We start from the raw sequence: 23,367 nt of genomic DNA, 5'->3' as shown, positions 1-23,367 counted from the left end.
ATTACGTGCCCTACGCACGTTTCCCTCCAGCTACGGAGCTTCGTCAGGGACTTTTTTGCACATACATGGAAGCAGAGCTCTATAAAGGCATAGTTGCAATAGAAACACAATTGGTAGGTAAGCATGCGTCTGTGCAAGATAATATGTCTTGTACTAATCTATTGGCACTAGCGCGCATATGCAAAGCTAAACCTTCAACCAATTGTCACGCAAATGAGTTTGCCCGAAAAGATAGTGTCCCCCCTCAAGCCATAGCATGATTGCGCTTACATGGAATAAGTTGCCACCAGCCATTACAGTGCCTATAAAGATATACTCCTAACTAAGCACATCACGCAACTGCGCATGCCTGAGGTGACTGGGTGTTCGCTTATTGTTGCCATCATCACGCAAAAACCCCTGCCTGGGGAGATAGAATCTAACCTCAGTCCATAATACATTTGCGCATGCGTGAGAAGTTGTTCCCAAACGCGCAAGGTGCCCATGAGCATGTGCATAAAGATAGACACCATCTCGCCACAAATGCATAGATGCGCATGCGCCGAGAGATAGACTCCCTGCTGAGCGCATCATGCGACTGTGCATGCCTGAGGTGACAGACTTCTCACTAAACACATTGCGTAAATACACATGCATGAGAAGATAGATTTTCTAACATCTACTTAGCATACTTAAGCACATGTCCAAAAAGATAGACTGCTTTGTATCTATCAACATTAATGTTCAAATGTGATGGAGTGATGTCCTATCAGGCAGTAAGTACAAATGTGTATATAGTTCTGTATCTGCTTCCTGTAAGTATTATAAAGAGCAATGATGTTTATGTTGATAACTATTAATACCTTTATGCATGTAATACAAGCGTCCTAAATTGTGATTATATTGTTATTTAAATTATACATGCATATTACAGTTACACTGGACATGATGTTAACATAGTCCAAACATGTAGCAATATAGTCACAAATTTAATATGATCAAAAATGTAACGATGATTTTAGAAATGTATACCATGGAAAATAAAACACAAAGAACAAAAATCAATAAAGGAGAGATTAGCGCCATTGGACCGGGAAGGATAGCCCAACGGATACAATTAGTTAAAATAAATGGGATATATGTAAAACCCTCGTTCAGCCCATTGGGACTACGCGTCTTCAATTTATATATCCATTCCGCCTAAATACGTAATAACATCTGATCAATATTACCACCACAGACAGGACATTTCAGTTGATATATGCCCATAAACGTTAGGCATTACACATCACCATCATGATACTGTGTGATATGCTTAAAAACTGTGGTGTTGTACACATCTTTGATCGAATTGACGTGCTCCAATATACATCTGCGAAGTTGCCTAGTGGTCTTACTCACATACCTCTTACCACAATTGCACGTGATGAGGTAAATCACACTTATGGTTCTACAATTAATATAACTGTCCACATTGAGGTTCTGTGTGCTGTCGTGATTGGCGAATGTTTTAGCAGTGATAACATGTTTGCACTCCTTACACTCTTGACACTTGTACATTCCTTTAGTTGGAGTTAGCCAGTTATCTGCCCTTGGACACTGGTGGTAGCTATGGACAAGAATGTCACGTAGATTTTTTGAGCGTCTGCTTGTAATTGTAGGTTTAGGACCAATTATTTTCACCAAATCCTCATCAGAGAGGAGGAGGTGCCAATGACGAGAGAATATCTTTTTTGTGGCCCACCATCTCTTGTTGTAGGTACCGATGCATTGTATTGTTGGATCTTCAGTTTTCAGTGTATTAGAAGAAAGAAGTGTTTCTCTATCGCTAAGAGAATGTCATCTACTGCTGCGGCAGCCTTTATTCTAACATTTGCCACTAATTGGCCGGGGATTTATTCCGGCTGGCACCGTGACTAAACAGCGCGCCAGCCGCATCCCCTCCGTGCGCCCCCCCCACTCCGCACGCATTTTTTCCCCCTTCCCAACCCCCTAGCTACTCCTGCCTTTGCCCCTCTGCTTCCCCGCACCCCCGCTTACCTCACTTCAACTTCAGGGGTGTCGGGGAAGCCGGGGATGCCGGGGAAGCCGGGGAAGCCGGGCATGCCACGTGACTGTGACGTCACAGTGACGCGCCGACATGCCGCCGTCATCACGCGGCCCGCACGCATCCAGCCGTGCGGGCAATGTTAGAATAAACTGTGACGCCAGTGTATGTACCTGAGCCACATATCAATATGGTCAGTATATATAGATAACTCCCACCAGCCAAAGGTACAAGTTGGCATATGTAGGCGCACATGCCGTGCCTATAGCTGTATCCTTGGTCTAGTGGTAATTGCTCTCGTCGAACACAAAGTAGTTGTGTGTAAGTATGTAATTGAGCAGATCATGGACAAATACATTGGGGCCTATGCAGTAAGTGTTCATAAGCCACTTATCGAGCACTTATCGCCCAAAATGGCTACTGCTATTCAGTATGCTCCATCTTAAACTTATTTGTTTCTAACTGGCGCTCAAACTCTTCAAATTCCTGCAGCTTATTATACTTACTGATGTCAAATTTGTATCTAGATCTTTATTAATTGTTTCTTATCTTGTTTTTTCATGACTGATTAGAAAAGTCATTAATTCCTTAGAACAATTAGACAATATTGTTTCCCACTGTTTGATGAAATCTTCTGATGTTATATAATATGCAGGGCTCAATCTAAGTCTCAACCCACGTGGGATCATACTGTGTTTGAAGTAATTCTGCAGGCTAATTTCAGGGTCCACCTCAGAGGCAATTATTGGTTCTTTACTGAATACACTTGACTTTATCCTGCGCATGATCAAGTGTGATTTACCTCAACACGTGCAATTGTGGTAAGAGGTATGTGGGTAAGACCAATAGGCAACGTCGCAGATGTATATTGGAGCATGTCAATTCGATCAAACATGCCAACAAGACCCTAGTTGCTAGGCACGTCACACAGTATCCTAATGGGGATGTGAAATGCCTAACGATATCAACTGAAATGTCCTGCCTGTGGTGGCAATATTGATCAGATGTTATTACGTATTGAGGTGAAATGGATATATAAATTGAAGACGCATAGTCCCAATGGGCTGCACGAGGGTTTTACATAAACCGTTCATTAAAATTAATTATATCCGTTGGGCTATCCTTCTCAGTCCAATGGCGCTCATCTCTCCTTTATTGTTTATTGTTCTTTGTGTTTTATTTTCCATGGTATACATTTTTTATATCATCATTACATTTTTGATCATATTAAATTTGTGACTATATTGCTACATGTTTGGACTATGTTAACATCATGTCCAGTGTAACAGTAATATGCATGTATAATTTAAATAACAATATAATCATAATTTAGGACGATTTTATTACATGCAAAAAGGTATTAATAGTTATCAACATAAACATAATTGCTCTTTATAATACTTACAGTAAGCAGATACAGTACTATATACACATTTGTACTTACTGCCTGATAGGACATCACTCCATCATATTTCAATATTAATGTTGATACTGTAGATACAAAGCAGTCTATCTTTTTGGACACGTGCTTAAGTATGCTAAGTAGGTGTTAGAAAATCTATCTTCTCATGCATGTGTATTTACACAATGTGTTTAGTGAGAAGTCTGTCACCTCAGGCATGCGCAGTCGCATGATGCGCTCAGCAGGGAGTCTATCTCTTGTCAAATGTGCATCTATGCATTTGTGGTGAGATGGTGTCTATCTTTATGCACATGCTCATGGGCACCTTGCACGATTGGGAACAACTTCTCACGCATGCGCAAATGCATTATGGACTGAGGTTAGATTCTATCTCCCCAGGCAGGCGTTTTTGCGTGATGATGGCAGCAATAAGCAAACACCCAGTCACCTCAGGCATGCGCAGTTGTGTGATGTGCTTAGTTAGGAATATATCTTCTTGCGCATGCGCATCTATGTAATTATAGCAAATAATTGTCTATCTACTAGCGCATGCGCATAGGCACTGTAGTAGCTGGTGGTAACTTATTCCACGCATGTGCAATCATGTTATGGCTTGAGGTGGGACTCTATCTTTTCAGGCAAACCATTTTGCGTGACGATTGGTTGAAAGTTTTGGTTTGCGTATGCGCACTGGTGCCAATAGATGAGTACAAGATATTATCTTGCGCAGACACATGCTTACCTACCAATTGTGTTTCTATGGCAACTTATGCCTTTATATAGCTCTGCTTTCGTGTATGTGCAAAAATGTCCCTGACGAAGCTCCGTAGCTGGAGGGAACGTGCGTAGGGCACGTAATGATGTTACTAGCCTCCGTTATGGAGTTGTGTTAATTTCTACTGCTACGGAATTCAGTTGGTTTGAGCATAATGATTTAAACCTCAATATACCACACTATCTAGATATTAATGACAGGAGACTTCTGAATACATTTATAGCCATCTCAGGATGGGCTATATGGTCTATTTATGATAGAGCCAGTATTATCAGTATTATCTGATAGCTTTGGGCAGTACTTATTCTAGTCTGTCAATTTGGACCTTAACATCACATTTAGCCACCCTTTTAGCTCTGGATAGCTCTGCCTTGTTGGATTCATTCAATAGGGGTGTGTGTCTTTGTTGTTAATTGGTGGGAATCTTCTATCCACCCTTATTTTGCTCACACCCTATATATTATAAGGCAGTGTATATAGACGACACCACGACTATTCTAAAGCTTGCCTTAAACTAGCCCGGTTACATTCTGGGTATGTGCTGGGTGTAACCTGGCTAGTTTAAGGCAAGTTTAAGGCAAGTTTAAGGCATTTCTGCATTGACTAATGTCCCATAGGATTAACACAGCAGGGGTCCCTGGCAGTCCCATTCAGTTTGAATGGGACTGCCAGGGACCCCCGCTGTTAATCTGATGGGCCATTAATCAATGCAGAAATGCTGGGTCTAGTTTAAGGCAAGTTTAAGGCATGTATCCAGCATGTACCTGGGTGTACCTGGGTCTTTTTGGCGATTATCACTGGTTTGTGTTAGAATAGTCGCAGTCTCTGCTGTAGCTCTTGTTGTATCTTCCCTCCTTTTGAGTTTAAAGGGAGATATAGTATAGGTATAATTGATTAACCAGTTGCACCATATTGCAACCAAAGCAAGCACTGATCAATTCTCTTTGGTAAGTTTATTATCTGTAATATTAATTAGGTGCATTACTGAGTTCTGCGCTCGTTTTTTGATGTTATTGCCATAAACACTGAATTGTGCCATTTAGTTCCTATCTCTGACAAATCTAATATTTTGTCTGAGTGTCTATTGAGAAGGGATTTTTGGTATACCATTTCACTATTATTTGATTGACTTTTTAATTACTGTTACACACACAATCGGTAATATATGTTTTAAGCAAACACTATTAAAAGTTATATTTTATACTATCAGTGGTGTGCATTTAAGTGAATTTCTCTCTGAGCACACTGCCTTGAGTACTCATCACTTTACATTTTTAGTACTGTACAGATATTGTATTTTAATCAATGTGGGCACATAGAGACATACAGTATACATTTTTACACTTTTATACTAGGGTAGTGTAGCCCTCATTGCCCGGCTGATAAGGGAGTTTACAACATGTGGGTAATAAAGCATCTCAGGGTGAATATTTTAGTCCAAATTTAGTAGCTGCAAAGGCAAACAAGATCTTATCTTGCATTAAACGGGCAATGGAAGTAAACATAATTATGCCCCTTTACAAAGCATTAGTAAGACCTCCCCTTGAATATGGAGTACAATTTTGGGCACCAATCCTAAGAAAAGACATTATGGAACTAGAGAGAGTGCAGAGAAGAGCCACTAACTTAATAACAGGGATGGACAATCTAATTTATGAGGAGAGGCTAGCTAAATTAGATTTATTTACATTAGAAAAGAAGCGTCTAAGAGGGGATATGATAACTATATACAAATATATTCGGGGACAATACAAGGAGCTTTCAAAATAACTATTCATCCCACGGGCAGTACAAATGACTTGTGGGCCTCCCTTAAGGTTGGAGGAAAGGAGATTTCACCAGCAACAAAGGAAAGGGTTCTTTACAGTAAGGGAAGTTAAAATGTGGAATTCATTACCCATGGAGATTGTGATGGCAGATACAATAGATTTTTTCAAAAAAAGGTTGGACATATTTTTAGATAGGAAAGGTATACAGGGATATACCAAATAAGTATACATGTGAAGGATGTTGATCCAGGGAATAATCCTATTGCCAATTCTTGGAGTCAGGAAGGAATTTATTTTTCCCCTTATGAGATATCATTGGATGATATGACTCTGGGGTTTTTTGTTTGCCTTCCTCTGGATCAATAAGTATAGATATAGGATAAAGTATCTGTTGTCTAAATTTAGCATAGGTTAAACTTGATGGACGTACGTCTTTTTTCAACCTAATCTACTATGTACAGTAACTATGTAACTACTGTATGTAAATTGATGGTTCTTGCGAGCTGGGCATGTTTCCAGATGTTAAAAGATGGGCACCAGGAGTTTTGTAGTTTTGAACAAAAATAGATTTTATTAACACATTCAACATATATATTTTCTTCTGCAATATTTACTTGTATTCAGTGTTCTCATTAGTAATCTGGGATTTGGCCACACTATCAACTGGATGGATGCAAAGACAAAGCAGTGCCCCCTACCCCACTGTGATTCTAGCAAGCAAAAAAAAAAGACCCTCAGTGAAATACGAGTGGTCAAAGTCCCTTTTAACTTATCTGCCTTTCCCTCATGTGTCGAGAAACTGATGCCCCCAACCCCAGCCATCCGACTCTAAATTTAACATTCCAATTCAATGACACACATACGGTATTCATTCCATAGCCACGCATGTGCATAGATAAAGAATACACACATCCCCTGTAGCGTGTAGTTTTACAAGTACTGCAATTATATTCAAAGTGACTCAGTGTAATATGTTTTCCATATATATATATATATATATATATATATATATATATATATATATATATATATATATATACTAGCTGATATACCCGGCGTTGCCCGTGATGTAATGTTCTGCCTCCCCCATATTCCCTCTCAACTCCCTTCCCCCCCTCTTCACAGCTGTTCAGGCTTCCTCCCTTCTCTCCTGACTCCCTCCCCCCCTCTCCTGACTCCCTCTCTCCCCCCCTCTCTCCTGACTCCCTCTCTCCCCTCCTCTCTCCTGACTCCCTCTCTCCCCCCCTCTCTCCTGACTCCCTCCCCCCCTCTCTCCTGACTAACTCCCCCCCCCTCTCTCCTGACTGAATACCACCCCCCGCCTGTCCGCTGTGCGCCGCCATCTTACCGGGGGCAGCTGCAGGAGGAAGGGGGTCCTTCCGGAGGCTGCCTGCCCACTGCCTGTCCCCCCGCCGGGGAGGGAGGGAAGTGAGCGTTGGCGGCTGGGGCAGGAGGGCCGCGCCGCGCTTCCCCTCAGTCCGGGAGCCGGTGGGGGAGAGGGAGTTGGGTGACGTCATAGAGCCGGGTGACATCATAGAGCCACCAATCTGATTGGCCAGAGGCTGAGGACCAATCAGATTCACCGCAGCTAGTACCAACCTTTCGATTTTATATATTAAGATATATATATATATATTTTTTTTTAATTGGAGTGGGCACATAGAGACATACAGTACTATATAATTACATTATTAAAATTTTATACTAGGAGAGTTTCACGGAAATTGAAACATGGCAAACGCAAAGCATTGTAAAATGTAATGCACAGTGAGTGAATCATTGTAATACAGTGTTTTCTTCTATTTTAATCGAGACACATCCATCTCTATACTGAAATTATGTACCTCTTCCCGGAAGACCTCTTGCTCGGTACTGAAACTGTGAAACTTTTTCTGGGAGGCTGCCAGCTCCACACAGAGGCTGTGAATTTCTTCCCAGGAGACTTCAGCTCCATACAGAGGCTGAAAAACTCCTTAAGAGCATCCCAGTTCTAAAACAAGACAGAGGTCCTCCCTTCGAGCTTCATCCTGCTCCCCATCCATGGTGGTAACTTCAGAGTTCACCTTTTCTAGAGCTGTCAACAGTTGATCCTGTTTTTCACCCTGCTGGAATAGTGCTGGAATGAGTCTGGCCTACTTGCGCATAACTTCTATAAACAATTCTTCCTGGTTTATTTGCTGTGCATTTTCAGGGTTGGTCAACAGATTGTCACTCACTTGGTCCGGCTACACTTCCCTGTTATGGTTTCGTTGAGGGTTACTACCTATCAGGACCAGACAGACACTTCTTTGGGTTACATAAGCTCTATCTAAGGCCCTCTGGGAATTTTGTTCCTGGGACGAGTCTTCCATTTGCTCATGGCTGCAGGGCATCTTGGCCCCCTATTTTCCCCATGGACCTGCAGACGTGTCTGACCCTTCCATGGTAAGCGGAAAACCTTGTTTCTTTTTCTTTTCTGCAATTTTGCTTTGGACGACTCTGTCCCCTCAAGGATACTGGGGTCTCCCTCTTTGTTTGAAACTTCAGCAGTTTCACTGTATCCACCATGCTTTTCTTGCAGTTGCAGTAGCTGGCAGAAATATTCAGTGTTCAGCTGCTCTTGAAGCCGCCAATCATATTCACGTCTTTTCGGTGCGTACATGGTCAGGCCGCTCCACCATCCTAGGGGTGTTTTGTAGGTGAGTTGCTTTTTTGAGCCCACATAAGAGACATCTTCATCCTTATTAGTATCCTCATAGGATATCGAAGGGACACTCTTCCATATGGCAGGGTTCATTACAGGAACACCAGAAACTGGGTAAGTCCTGAATGGACCCTGCACATTTGCTCCATAGGTCGTAAAGGGGTGGAGGGAAGGAGAGATGGGGCAGAGTGAGAGGAGAGGGGAGGGTGTAATATAAGAGGGGGAGGTAATCAGAAAGAGAAGGGAGGGAGAGTGAGAGAAAAGGGGGAGAGAGACAGAGGGAGATAGAGGGGCGAGAGTTAGAAATAGAGGAGGGAGTCTGAGAGAGGGGAGGAGAGAGTGATGGCAAAGAGAGGGTTCAGAGAGAGGGGTAGAGCGTGAGAGAGAGGGGGTTTGTGTATGAGAGGCTGAGGGATTAGAGAGACAGGAAGTGAGAGAAAGGGGAAGAGAGTGAGAGAGAGGGGAGGAGAGTGAGAGGGTAGTGAGAGAGAGGATGGGGAGAGAGAGTGAGAGGGGGCAGTGTGTGAGACACAAGATATCACTGGATACTGAGGTTATCACAATGTAAAACTTAGTGTCATGGGGTTACATAGGACAACACCATGAACCAGTGTATAATAATCTATTCATGTTAATATGAGTCGACACTGTATGATAAGAGGTTAGAAGGTGGCACAAAGGGTAACACTGGGGACCAATTGGTTATGCAGAACAACAAAGGATTACACAAGCAAATGAGTTTGGCACTGGACTACATTGGGGAGCCCAGTGACTCCAGTCTCACAATATATAGAACAATGTCTTACATTGACTAATGAGGAGAAAACAGGGAAATGAGGATTTTTACTGAATAATGAGATTAGCACACGCTAATGAGGCTATCACTGAATAATGAGGAAAACAATGTCCCAGTTTGGGTAATGAGGGGTGATATTGGATGAAGAGGACTAATATTGAGGATATAAGGGTTAGTGTGTCTGGCAATTCAGAAACAATTAGATTACACGTTACATATGGAAGGAAGTAATTGACAACCATAGCCTGACTGATTTCCCAGCTTATTGTAAAAAAAAGTTGAGTGTGTGCTGATCACGTGCATTTTAAGTGAAACTTCTTTGTCTTTTGTCACTGTTTAGTCACAGAAATTGTATTTGTAATGGTGATGTTTTAATTAATAATCAAAAAACTATTTCAGTGCCAAAACGCAAAGAAGTTTGACTTAGAATGCGTGTTTTAGCTATTTGCACTTCTAGATTTATAGTAACTGAATTCCTTGTGTGTGTCTGTGTGTCAGTCACTGTGTGAGTGTCAGTCAGTGTGTGTGTGTGTATCAGTCAGTGTGTGTCAGTCAGTTAGTTTGTGTGTGTCAGTCAGTGTGTGTGTGAGTCAGTGTGTGTGTGTCAGTCAGTGTGTGTGTGCCAGTCAGTGTGTGTGTGTGTGTGTCAGTCAGTGTGTGTGTGTGTGTGTGTGTGTGTGTCAGTCAGTGTGTGTGTGTGTGTGTGTGTGTGTGTGTGTGTGTGTGTGTGTGTGTGTTAGTCAGTCCGTGTGTGTGTGTACGTCAGACAGTGTGTGTGTGTGTGTGTGTGTGTGTGTCTGTCAGTCAGTGTGTGTTTCAGTGTGTGTGTGTGTGTCAGTCAGTGTGTGTTTCAGTGTGTGTGTGTCTGTCAGTCAGTGTGTGTTTCAGTGTGTGTGTCAGTCAGTGTGTCTGTCAGTGTGTGTGTGTGTGTGTCTGTCAGTCAGTGTGTGTTTCAGTGTGTGTGTGTCAGTCAGTGTGTGTTTCAGTGTGTGTGTGTCTCTAAGTCAGTGTGTGTTTCAGTGTGTGTGTGTGTGTGTCAGTCAGTGTGTGTGTGTTATTCTCAGGGTCCTGGCCCCCCTCTCCTGACTCCCCCCCTGAGCAGCCCCCCCACGCACACATTCAGAAGACATGGGGAGGGGGGTCTGCCTGAGCCCCCGCCCGGATCAGCCCTCCACTCTCTTCCCCGGCCGTGTCCTGCTGCTGGTGCCTTCTGTTGGAACCAGCCCTCCGGCGGAGGTATGGGGACACGGGGCGTTCGGGAGCGGCTCACTGGGGCTGGGGGGGGGATGTGCTCGCGGATCACGGGGGGGAGGGGGGAGAGGGCATGCTCAGCAGCTCACTGTGTGCTAGGCGGCTCACTGGGGGGGGAGGGTGTGCTCGGTGGCTCACAGGGAGGGGGTGGGTGCTCGGTGGCTCACGTGGGGAGGGTAGCAGGGCGTGTTTGGCGGCTCACTCGGCGGAGGGTGTTTGGCAGCTCACAGTGTGTGTGTGTTACTCCTGCTGGTGGGTGTTGGCAAAATTCAGTGGCAGTGAATGTTGCTGACGGCCTCTTCTGCCAGCAGTGACATAACTTCCGTCACCACTGACTTCCGTCTCCATTAACTCCATTCACTGCCACTGAATTTTGCTCATGTGGTAGGTGCCGCTAAAGAATTTCAGTTCAAATGTTAGTCCCCCTTTTCCATGGCGTGGAGTCATTTTCTCCTTGCACAAAAATATTTTCGCTCTATTAAAATAAATAGATTTTCCATTTCGCAAAGTAAGGGGGAAAAGGCTTCACTGCATATTGATTTTGAATAGGGACATTACATCCTACATGACCTGTATGGTTTCACATCTCAGTAGACATTATGCCAAGCATTTGTGATTGCCTCTGCTGTGATCACCTCTGCAGGGTACCATTTCAGGTTTTTTTTAGGGGGGCATGGGATTTTCAGTGAGGGACCTGCCTATAACCCAGGACGCGGTTCTGTGTAACCCTCTGCACCCCCGGACAATCTCAGGAAAAAGGGGGTAACGTGAGTAGTGGTTGAAGAATGGTGTATTGACTCTGTACATTAAAAATACAGTAATCATACTCAAACAACGTTTCACACTTTCTTCTTATTGATTCAGAGCACATTTGTTGAAATTTTCTTTAGACCCTTTATAAAATGACTTCTATATAGCCTTATCTACATGTTTTAACAGATTTATAATGTCCTGCACTCACACACAGTAACACTACACTATAGAAGTTAGTTTAAGCACTGGATGCGAGGCCGTTAATGGTAGCTTAAGATAGCAACATGCAATGAGTGGAATATTTGGGTAATGTAGCCCCCTGTAAACAGCACGTGCTATATATATCTTTCTCCTACTGTGGTAAGTCCTGTTAAGGGCAGGCGCCAGTAGTAATCATGGGTTTTCCCCCTTCACGCCCTGCCTTGAGTGATAGATGCAGGCCCCTGACTCTGCTGCAGGCATGAGACAGAGGGGAGGTCCTGCTGACATCATGAGAGGTGGGGCTGACTCTATTTAGGAGCCAGTTCCTGTGAGTGACAGTCAGTCCAGCCCAGCTAGAGTCTGTCCTGGGAGTTGGAGGAGAGGAGTAGTCGTGCTTTCTTCTGGGAGCAGGAGAGAGAGAGAGAGAACTCTGGCCTATTAGTTGAAGAGTGAGCAGAGTTCCGGTGGACCAATGTCCCTCACCCTGATGAGGGGGTGATGGGGAAGATCTATCCCCACCCGGAGGATACCCTCTGAGGTGGGTATTGGGGTATTGAAGCCCCTCAAAGACCATCCTGTCGGAGTGCATCTTTGAGGAAATGAGAGGACAGGAGAAGGCCTGTACACCTTTGGAGTGCCTTGTGTGCTGCTACTGCTGTGTGCTGCCAAGACTGCTGTGTGCGAGCTAGAGACAATAAAGAGACCTTTGCTGATTTTACCAAAGAGACTGTGTGTGATTCTGGAGCATCCACCCTGGGACCAGGGTTATTTCTTCTAAACGGGTCCTACCCCATATCCCTGGGAAGTTATAGAGGATGGAGGCGCTGCACCACCACTAAAGAATGAGGCAACTACCCCAGAAGCCTGGTCCTGTGTCCCCAACATCATTGCGGGAAGCTCAGGCCCTCCTGTTACCAGCAGGTACGCACCACTCAAGCACATGTAGCCAGCCCTCACACACCCTAGATATGGCATCTGTGTCTGGGGGGGGGGGTATGGGTTACAGTAACATAAGGTAAATGACAGTAGAATGGTTATATTATTACTGGGAAATATGACTGGATAATATTATTGGATAAGGATAGATCACCATTAGATAACATAAGAAATCTTCTGGTAACATGCTAATAATAGCGTATATTTTTAGGCATTATTGGGTTAACTACGGCAAGGCAACATATTAGAAAACTGTGCATTTTTATTATAGATTCTTCAGTTTGTCTGTCTGATAAGGTCGGCAGCTGACCACCGTATTGTGAGGTCATCAGTGACATAACAGTCAGAAATAAAGTCACAACATTGCAATTTTACACCTATATCCACAGTGATCGATGGTTTGCGTTCAGTACACAGTAGTACTGCAGCATCAGATTCAAATTGCAATATCAGTAAATTGGAGGTTTTAGTTATACTTTTCTATAATGGGCTTTCATTCTGATTTTTGTATTTTTAGTTGAGGAAGTCGTTAAATAAATATCACTACTCTTAGAAAATGTTCCCTGATGAAGAGACCCCTGTGGTTTCGAAACGCGTTGGAATAGAATATTTTGTGAACCCTGGACTTTGCACCACTCCTTTGAGAACCAGCTCGGTGTTTAGAAAGATCGCGACGCGCTGTCGCCGCCGAGTGACGTCAAGAACCCGGAAGTGCCGGATCAGAGAGTTGAACAGCGTGTGTCCTGCTGCCGCAGAGATTTCTGAACCTGCGGACATCACTCATCTGCACTACGAGTTGGCTGAACCGTTTGCTATCTCACCAGAGACCCTCTAGGCTTTATCCTGAGACTGAGCGATCGTGACGGGGAGAGCTACGTGCCTAAACCGATGACATCTCCACTGGCATCCTGTTTGGTGCTTGGGTAACACTAACCCTGAAATGCCTGTTTAAATTGTTTAAATTGTTTTAATGTACGCCTAATACTTACCTCACTTGTTTGGTTATCAATATAATTTTTAATGCACTATGAGCGTTGTGCGCTGTGTTTTTTGTATTTTTTGTCTGTCTAATTAGGGAGTACCTGAGCCATCCCTGGTGTCACAGCTGCAGACGCTCCATATTATCAATTCGATTAATTTAAGGTCACATTTTTATTTACCTCACATCATCACTTCACTATTGTATTGATTGTAGTTGCGCACTTATTTTTTCATCTTAGAAAATGTACCTGCTGAGAGTTGGCCTTGATGGGGTTAGCAGGCTAAATCATCCTTTTTTTTATCCAAAGATGCCACTAAATACAGTATCTGTCTGTTTGTCTGTCCAGTAAATTTACCATGTTAGGTTACTGTCATATTATACTGTACATAAATACATAATTTTTTAAATGCCCAACTGTAGAGGTAGAAGGGGATTGGCCTGGTATTAAAGAGGTTACACCCAATTTGGCCACCCCCTGCCCTCACCTGGGAGGCGAGGGGTTAACTGGACTGCGGTCCAGTATTGTGGTTTTGCCCTGCTTCAGCACCCAAGAATGTATTTCCCCCATTCCAGTGTCTGCACCAACACTTACACTGAGATCCGGTCGGGAGGAAAAGGGTTAATGCTTATGTAGTGATTTTAGCACTTTGTTCCATTTTCCGCCTTTGCAGGCTCCATTTTGCAGTTCTCCATAGGTCGCCATTGCAGCTCCATACAATCCTATGGGGAATCCGGCGATTTGGGCCCGTTTCCGTAGAAGACCTGCAGATGGCGCCTGAGAGGAGGAGCGGCGGTTCCCCATTGAAAGTCAATGGAGCCATTCATTTCAATTGCGATTCCTCGACTCAGACATCCAGGAACGGGTTGGTAGCCATCCAAATCACAGACCGCAAAAGCGGAAATATTATCATTGAAGAGAGCTTTGATCAATCCCCGGTCAAATTCAGGTTCGATTGGCGTGGGAAACTTAGGTTCTAGGGCACCCCGGAATAAAGTTCTTTTCCCCCCTAGACCCTAGGAACCCCCTCACTCGACCTCAACTGGGTCCGGTAATCAATGACCCCAGTAAAGGGTCACGCTCGCTACAAGGTTCGCGCCATTGACTTCAATGGCGGAGGTAAAAGCCGTGAGTAAAAACGGCTAAGTCAGAATGAGCAGAAACCTGGAACCCATAACTCCGGTTCTGTTCAACCTAGAGGGCTGAGATTCGGTCACCATGTAGTCCTAGTTCCGGCAGGATTGCATGGCGAATAGCGATCCTCTCGGGGCAACAGAACGGAGTCAGGATAATTGTAAAATTTGGGTTTCTGCCATTGACTTGCATGGTGGAAAAAAGCCTTGTGTCCAAAAATGCTTTTAAAACTGTAATTGTGTAACTCCGGTTCGGTGGGTCGCAGCAAGTTGAAACTTGGCCACCATGGAGAGTTCCCTCCGGCATGAGGGTCTGGCAAGTTTCGGCCCGCTCGGCCCAGCCGAACGGATTATTTTAATATGTTTAAATATTAAGGAATGTATTGTATTTCAAGGCTGGGATAAAAGCCCGCGAAAGTTACTGGTTCTGCTTTGTGTTAATGCTCAAGAGGGCGACCCGTTGTCTACAACAGACCCCCTGATCAAAGACTTCATCCCTCTGATTGTATACAATAGGGTGGAGAAACGCAGGGCTTTAGTGGTCCGTAATTGCTATAATTCACCCTTACAGACAAAGGATTTCCTGACCAGAGACAAGTCTGGTAGAATTTTAGGCACCCTGACTTTAGTGTGGGGCTAGAGAAATGAGACCCCCAGGGCCAGATGTGCGCATGTGCCAACTAACTGGGGGCATGATCCAACAATGCTTCCCACGTTAGCTGGCAAAGAGGGATTGGGGGCAGATAATTGTTACTCAATGGCTAGCACCCAATGCCAGGGTATAGGACTGGAATCCCATATAAACCAGGGTTAGCTCCATGCCCGTTGTCTTCGTTTTTCTACAACTACTTGTTACCTGATACCTGAATGAATTGCCAATCCTGTACCTGATTGCTTCATTGTCCAACCCCTAAGTAAGTGCTATATTTTGTCTGTTATTTGTGCAATCTTATGTGTTCACCTTCTTTAAGGAATAAACTTAATTTATCATATCCTAGTCGTGTTCAATTCAACCCAGATATTTGTGTATATTATAACCTTTCACAAGTTACCATGACAGGCTTATAATAACTGGTGGCAGCGGCGGGATTGAATTGAACCTGTATTACAGTTTACTGCGGGATTCTGCAATACAGTAGTAACTCGGGTGAATTGCGAGTTCCTAAGGCTAACGATATTGAACACACTATTGTACAACATATAACGCGAGATAAAACACCACCTCACTGTTCATACGTACTCCAGAGAAGCCTTGAACCATGAGCGAGGGTGCCGGTTCATCTACAGTCCGGAGCAGGGCTCAGCTACGGGACAAGTGCCACGAGTACGGGCTGCCCACGGAGGGCAGAGATGCGGAGTGTGTGTGCGTCAGTCAGTGTCTGTGTGCCAGTCAATATGTGTGTGTGTCAGTCAGTGTGTGTGTGTGTGTGTGTGTGTGTCAGTCAGTGTGTGTGTGTGTGTGTGTGTGTGTGTCAGTCAGTGTGTGTGTGTGTGTGTGTGTGTGCCAGTCAGTGTGTGTGTGTCAGTCAGTGTGTGTGTCAGTGTGTGTGTCTGTCTGTCAGTGTGTGTTTCAGTGTGTGTGTGTGTCTGTCAGTCAGTGTGTGTTTCAGTGTGTGTGTGTGTCAGTCAGTGTGTGTGTAATCCGTGCCGAGCGCTGATGCCCGCCAAAGTAGCGGCCAAGGCAGCGGCGGTGGCCCCAGCCAAGAAGGCTGGCACCACTCCCCAATGGACTATGAAGCCGCCCCACGGGCAGCAGTCCACCGTAGTCGGGAGAGCTCCGGCATGAGCGCCGGTGCTACAACTGCAACCGCACCGGGCACATCAAGCCAGATTGCCCGGAGCCGCTGCATGCCGGCAGACCCCATCAGGGACAACGCACCCCTGCTGCAAAGCCAGTAGCCCGCGTACGGGTGGCTTCCACCAAGGATCCAGGGCCGATCATGGAAACAACTCTCAGCGAGACGTTCCATACAGCGCCTGCCCCGGTTTCTTCTGTGCCTACAGCCAGGAGTGGAAGACAGCCCAGCGCCGCAATGCAGCGCCGAAGCAGACACCTCACCACGGTCACAGTCAGTGACCGGCAAGCAATTGGCTTGCTGGATTCAGGTGCTGTGGCAACCCTGGTCCAACCTGATATGGTCCGACCAGAGGAATTGCTCCCGGGACCCAGGATGCAGATCACAATGGCGTATGGAGAGCCACGATTCCTGCAGATTGCCAGGATCTTTTTGGATTGGGGGGAGGGACAGGGTGTTCGGGAGGTGGGGGTTTTGCCTGGTTTGGATGCGGAGGTGCTCCTCGGCAACAATCTGGGTCCGTTGGCCTGCACCTACGATCGGGTACCAAGACCCACTGCCGTAGCGGCAGTCACCCGGACTCAGACGGCAGCGATGGCGGCGGCTCCAGTCCCCCTGCATTTGGGACCAACGATATCGGAGGGCTGAGGAGCCCGGGGAGGTAAGCCAGGCTCCGTTGCAACCACAGACCGACTTACTGTTTCCCCTCACCGTGCCCCGTTCCCCTGATATAGACATGACCAGGGGGTGGCCAGAATTAGGAGCCCAGTTTAGGGAGGCAGTGAAGACAGACCCCAGCCTGGCCAGTATGAGACTTCGGGCGTCCGAGTCTCAGGCAGGGGAGGGCACTGATCACTGCCTATGGCACCAGGGACTCCTGTACAGAGAAGTGGGGAACCCGGGGATAGAGGAGGGACTGACCGGTAAGCGACAGCTTGTAGTACCCCAGGGGGTACCGACAGCAATTGTTACAGGTAGCTCACTCTATTCCACTAGCGGCACATCAAGGGGTCAACAGAACAAGAGCCCGGTTATTGCAGCGTTACTACTGGCCGGGGGCATCCCGGGATGTGGGCACTTTTTGCCGCTCCTGTGATGCCTGCCAGCGAGTAGGTAAGGCGGGCGACTGTGTGAAGGCACCCCTGAACCCACTAATTGTAATAGGGGAACCCTTCCAGAAGGTAGTGATGGATATTTTGGTGGGCCCCTTATGATTCCTAGTAGGTCAGTAAAGCGCTACATCCTCACGGTGGTGTATTTTGCCACCTGGTACCCTGAGGCGGTAGCGCTTGGCACCATAGATGCCAGGACAGTAGCAGCAGCGCTACTGAACATCTTTGCCTTGGGTAGGTTTCCCTAGTGAGATCCTAACCGATCAAGGGTCGCAGTTCATGAGTGAACTGTTACAGTGTCTCTGGGATGCATGCGGTGTACAGCACCGGCGCACTACCCCTTACCATCCCCAGACCAACGGATTATGTGAGAGGTTTAATGGTACCCTGAAGCAGATGCTTCGGACCATTATAGAGGCGGAGGGGAAATACTGGGAGATTCATTTGCAGCACTTGCTGTTTGCCTACCGAGAGGTACCGCAAGAGTCTGCCGGCTTTTCCCCCTTCGAGCTACTATACGGCCGCAGGGTACGTGGACCTCTGGACCTATTCCGGGAGGGATGGGAGGGAGAGGCTACTGATACTGATGTTTCAGTGATCCAGTATGTAGTAGATCTCCGAGACCGGTTAGAGATGCTCATGGGGGTGGCCCAGGACCATCTCAGGGCTGCTCAGACCAAGCAGAAGCAATGGTATGACTGGAATGCCCGTAGCAGGGAATTCATCCCAGGACAGCAGGTGCTTGTTCTCAAACCCACTCGGGAGAACAAACTGATGGCTGCCTGGTCGGGACCGTACCCGGTTATCCGAAAGATTAATGAGTACAATTATATTGTACAGGTAGAGCCAGATAGGAATAAGACATATCATATTAATATGTTAAAGGAATACAGAGCTCCGAGTATGGGAGCAGTGCTGGCGATTTGTAGCCCACTGCTGGAAGATCTGGCGAGCAATGCTCTGCCTGATCTTCTAGGGGAGGCTAGGCAGGGAAACACTTTGAAACAGGTGGAGATAGGGGGTCAGTTAAGTGTTAGGCAGAAGGGAGAAGCCAAGGACATGCTTGCAAAGTATAGGGCTCTCTTCACTGACATGCCAAGGAAAACACACCTCACAGAACACCCAGTGGACACAGGGGACTTGCGACCTCTGCATAAGCACGCTTACAGAGTGTCAGCAGAGGTCAAGACCAGTATAGAGAGGGAGATATAGGAGATGCTGACCCCAGAGGGGGAGTTACCCCGTTCCAGAGCCCTTGGGCTAGTCCGGTAGTCCTAGTTCCTAAGAAGGACAAGACCACCCGGTTTTGTGTGGACTACCACTTGCTCAATGCTGGGACGGTCTCAGATACCTATCCCATGCCCCACATGGATGAGTTACTAGATGAACTCGCGGGGGCAAGGTATCTGACCACAATGGATTTGAGCAAAGGCTATTGGCAAATCCCACTGACCCTGGAGGCTAGGGAGAAGTCAGCATTTATCACCCCAAGTGGCCTCTATGAGTTCTTAGTGATGCCATTTGGAATGAAAAATGCCCCGGCTACGTTCCAACGCCTGGTCAACCGCCTACTGGAAGGGATGCAAAGTTTTGCAAGGGCCTATCTAGATGACATTGCTGTCTTTAGTAACTCCTGGGAATCCCATTTAGGACATGTAGCTGTGGTGCTGGATAGGATCAGGGAGGCTGGGCTTACCTTGAAACCCACAAAGTGTATGGTAGGGATGGCAGAGGTCCTGTACCTAGGGCACAGGGTGGGTGGAGGGCACCTAAACCCAGAGCCAGCCAAGGTAGAAGCTATAGTCCAGTGGCCTGTTCCCAAAACCAAGAAACAGGTCATGGCATTTTTGGGCATCGCAGGGTACTATAGGAAGTTTGTCCCACAATACAGCACCGTGGCAAAACCCCCTGACTGATCTGACCAGAAAGCAACTGCCTGTGCTTATTACCTGGTCTCCTGCCTGTGAAACTGCATTTCAGGCACTAAAAACTGCCCTTGCTGGGGCCCCCATACTGGCTACCCCGGACTACACCAAACAATTTTTAATACAGACTGATACCTCTGACTTTGGCATTGGGGTTGTACTAAGCCAGGTGGGGAGGACGGCAGAGAGCACCCTGTGGTGTACCTCAGCCGTAAGTTGCTCCCCAGGGAGGTGGCATATGCCACCATTGAGAAGAAGTGCTTGGCCATTGTATGGGCACTCAGAAAGCTCCAACCCTACGTGTATGGGCATGCTTTCACGGTCATTACTGACCACAAACCCCTGAGCTGGCTGCAGAGGGCATCAGGGGAGAATGCCAAGCTATTACGGTGGAGCTTGGCCCTTCAAGAGTTTGAGTTAACTATCCAACACAAGAAGGGTAGTGAACACAGCAATGCAGATGGACTCTCTCGTCAAGACTATCCATCTGAGCCTGAGTTCTTCAACAGTGCCAACAGTGACCCACTTCCCGTGAGGGGCAGCTGACTACAGGGCACCATAAAGAAGGGAAGGTGTAGAGGTAGAGGGGGATTGGCCTGGTATTAAAGAGGTTACACCCCATATGGCCACCCCCTGCCCTCACCTGGGAGGCGAGGGGTTAACTGGACTGCGGTCCAGTATTGTGGTTTTGACCCTGCTTCAGCACCCAAATGTGTATTCCCCTGTAAGAATGTATTTCCCCCATTCCAGTGTCTGCACCAACACATACACTGGGATCCTGTCGGGAGGAAAAGGGTTAATGTTTATTTAGTGATTATAGCCCTGTGTTCCATTTTCCCGCCTTTGCAGGCTCCATTTTGCAGTTCTCCATAGGTTGCCATTGCAGCTCCATACAATCCTATGGGGAATCTGGCGATTTGGGCGCATTTCCGTAGAAGACCTGCAGATGGCGCCCGAGAGGAGGAGCGGCGGTTCCCCATTGAAAGTCAATGGAGCCATTCATTTCAATGGGGATTCCTCGACTCAGACCTCCAGGAACGGGTTGGCAGCCATCCAAACCGCAGACCGCAAAAGCGGAAACATTATCATTGAAAAGAGCTTTGATCACTCCCCGGTCAAGTTCAGGTTCGATTGGCGTGGGAAACTTAGGTTCTAGGGCACCCCGGAATAAAGTTATTTTTCCCCCTAGACCTTAGGAACCCCCTTACTCGACCTCAACTGGGTCTGGTGATCAATGACCCCCGCTACAAGGGTCGCATCATTGACTTCAATGGCGGAGGTAAAAGCCACGAGTAAAAATGGCTAAGTCAGAATGAGCAGAAACCTGAAACCCATAACTCCGGTTCTGTTCAACCTAGAGGGCTGAAATTCGGTCATCATGTAGTCCTAGTTCTGGCAGGATTGCATGGCGAATAGCGACCCACTCTGGACAACAGAACGGAGTCAGGGTAATTGTAAAGTTTCGGTTTCTGCCATTGACTTGCATGGCGGAAAAAAGCCTTGTGTCCAAAAATGCTTTTAAAACTGCAATTGTGTAACTCCGGTCCGGTGGGTCGCAGCGAGTTGAAACTTGGCCACCATGGAGAGTCCCCTCCGGCATGAGGGTCTGGCAAGTTTTGGCCCGCTCGGCCCAGCCAAACGGATTATTTTAATATGTTTAAATATTAAGGAATGTATTGTATTTCAAGGCTGGGATAAAAGCCCGCGAAAGTTAATGGTTCTGCTTTGTGTTAATGCTCAGGGGGGCGACCTGTTGTCTACAACAGACTTGATGATCAAAGATTCCACCACTCTGATTGTATAAAATAGGGCGGAGAAACGCAGGGCTTGAGTGGTCCGTAAGTGCTATAATTCACCCTTACAGACAAAGGATTTCCTGACCAGAGACAAGTCTGGTAGACTTTTAGGCACCCTGACTTTAGTGTGGGGCTAGAGAAATGAGACCCCCAGGGCCAGATGTGCGCATGTGCAAACTAACTGGGGGCATGATCAAACAATGCTTCCCACGTTAGCTGGCAAAGAGGGATTGGGTGCAGATAATTGTTACCCAATGGCTAGCACCCAATGCCAGGGTATAGGACTGGAATCCCATATAAACCAGGGTTAGCTCCATGCCCATCGTCTTCGTTTTTCTACAACTACTTGTTACCTGATGCCTGAATGAATTGCCAATCCTGTACCTGATTGCTTCATTGTCCAACCCCTAAGTAAGTGCTATAATGTGTCTGTTATTTGTGCAATCTTGTGTGTTCACCTTTTTTAAGGAATAAACTTAATGTATCATATCCTAGTCGTGTTCAATTCAACCCAGAGACAGTATTTGTGTATATTATAACCTTTCACAAGTTACCGTGACACCAACTTTATGTTTTTTACTGCAAATGTTTTGCAGTTTTCGACTAGTCAAAAATATAACATAAAGATATAGGGGGTCCTGCACTAACCAGTGATAAATGCTTTTAAGTGGAAAATAATGCCATTATAGCACGATACTGCAGTGTTATCACTGCTTTGTGAATCTCACAACAGGCAGTATCACGCTATAAAGGCATGTATCTCACTTAAAAGCACTTATCACTGCTTTGTGCATGACCCCCATAGCGTGTGACGGTTTCTCTCAGATAAAAGAAGATAGCCCATTATAGCTTAGTTTATCACAGAGTTTCCATAGGATGGCACTGTCAGTGCATATGCCCCCATGTACCACCAGGGGGAACAATGAGATCCACTATACAGCTGAATTACACAGGAGGTACAACAGGGTTTTCAATCATTAAAGTACAGTATAGCATGAAGTGTTTCTCTGATCTAAATCAAGTGCATGTATTGCAAAGTGCACATATTGCAAAGTGCAATACGGTACATAAAAATAAATTGCTTCTATAATTAATGGGAATATTTAGCAACCTTTCCCAGCTACAAATCTATGACAAATCTGGTGTACAAAATAGTGACAGGTTTATCAAAGACTGAAACCCTTGGCTTCAAATAGGATTTTATTCTTTGAATTTCCTGGTGCTGTTTTTGCTTTAGTGTTGCTCCAATATTGTAGCCCAAATCCTTTGATCAATACCTTTATGGCATAAATGCCCGGATACAGCAAACTCCATTAAAGTGGAGCTAATATCGCACCAGATATAAAATAAATGACGGTCTTATTACCGCATTTTAATTAATTAATTTATTTATGAAAGTATTCAAAGAACTTAAACTGGAGGCGGCTTTGAGAGTGTCTGGTAGGTTGTTCCAATCATGAGGTGCACAGTAACCAGAGGAGGACGAGCGACCGGATTCTTTGTTGAACATTGGAACCGTGAACAGTCTATTAGAGTCGGATCTCCGTGCTGCGTGTGGTAGGGGTGAGGAGCTTGTTAGGATAGCCATGTAGCTTGCCTAAAAAGTATTTGAAAGCAGGACAGGAAAAAATGTTCTTTGTGTCTGGATTCAAGAGATAGGCAGATCATTAACAAAGACTGAAAAGAATAGGCACTTCAGCACAGAGCTTTGCGGGACCCCACAAGTGATACAGATGCAGCCACCAAGATTCGACCACATCTCGGGATAAAAACCGCAACATGCCACAATACCTCTCAGGATGGACCGCAGCAGACTAATGGACCAGCGGATTAACACAGCGGGGGTCCCTGCTGTGTGAATCCTACCGGGTTCTACCTTTTTGTAAGAGAAGCGCAGTAAGAGATGCGCACCTCTAACAGGTGATCGCAGGGTTTTATTTAATTTAAAAATTACTGTATTGTAGCAAGGGGTCTCCCGAGCTGAACCGCATTGATTTCAGGTCCTGGGACCCTCTGCCTCCTGTGTTACAGGC

This window comes from Ascaphus truei, chromosome 6 (assembly GCF_040206685.1).
Source record: "Ascaphus truei isolate aAscTru1 chromosome 6, aAscTru1.hap1, whole genome shotgun sequence".
NCBI classification, from domain to species: Eukaryota; Metazoa; Chordata; class Amphibia; order Anura; family Ascaphidae; genus Ascaphus; species Ascaphus truei.
Note: the sequence above shows the minus strand (reverse complement) of the source record.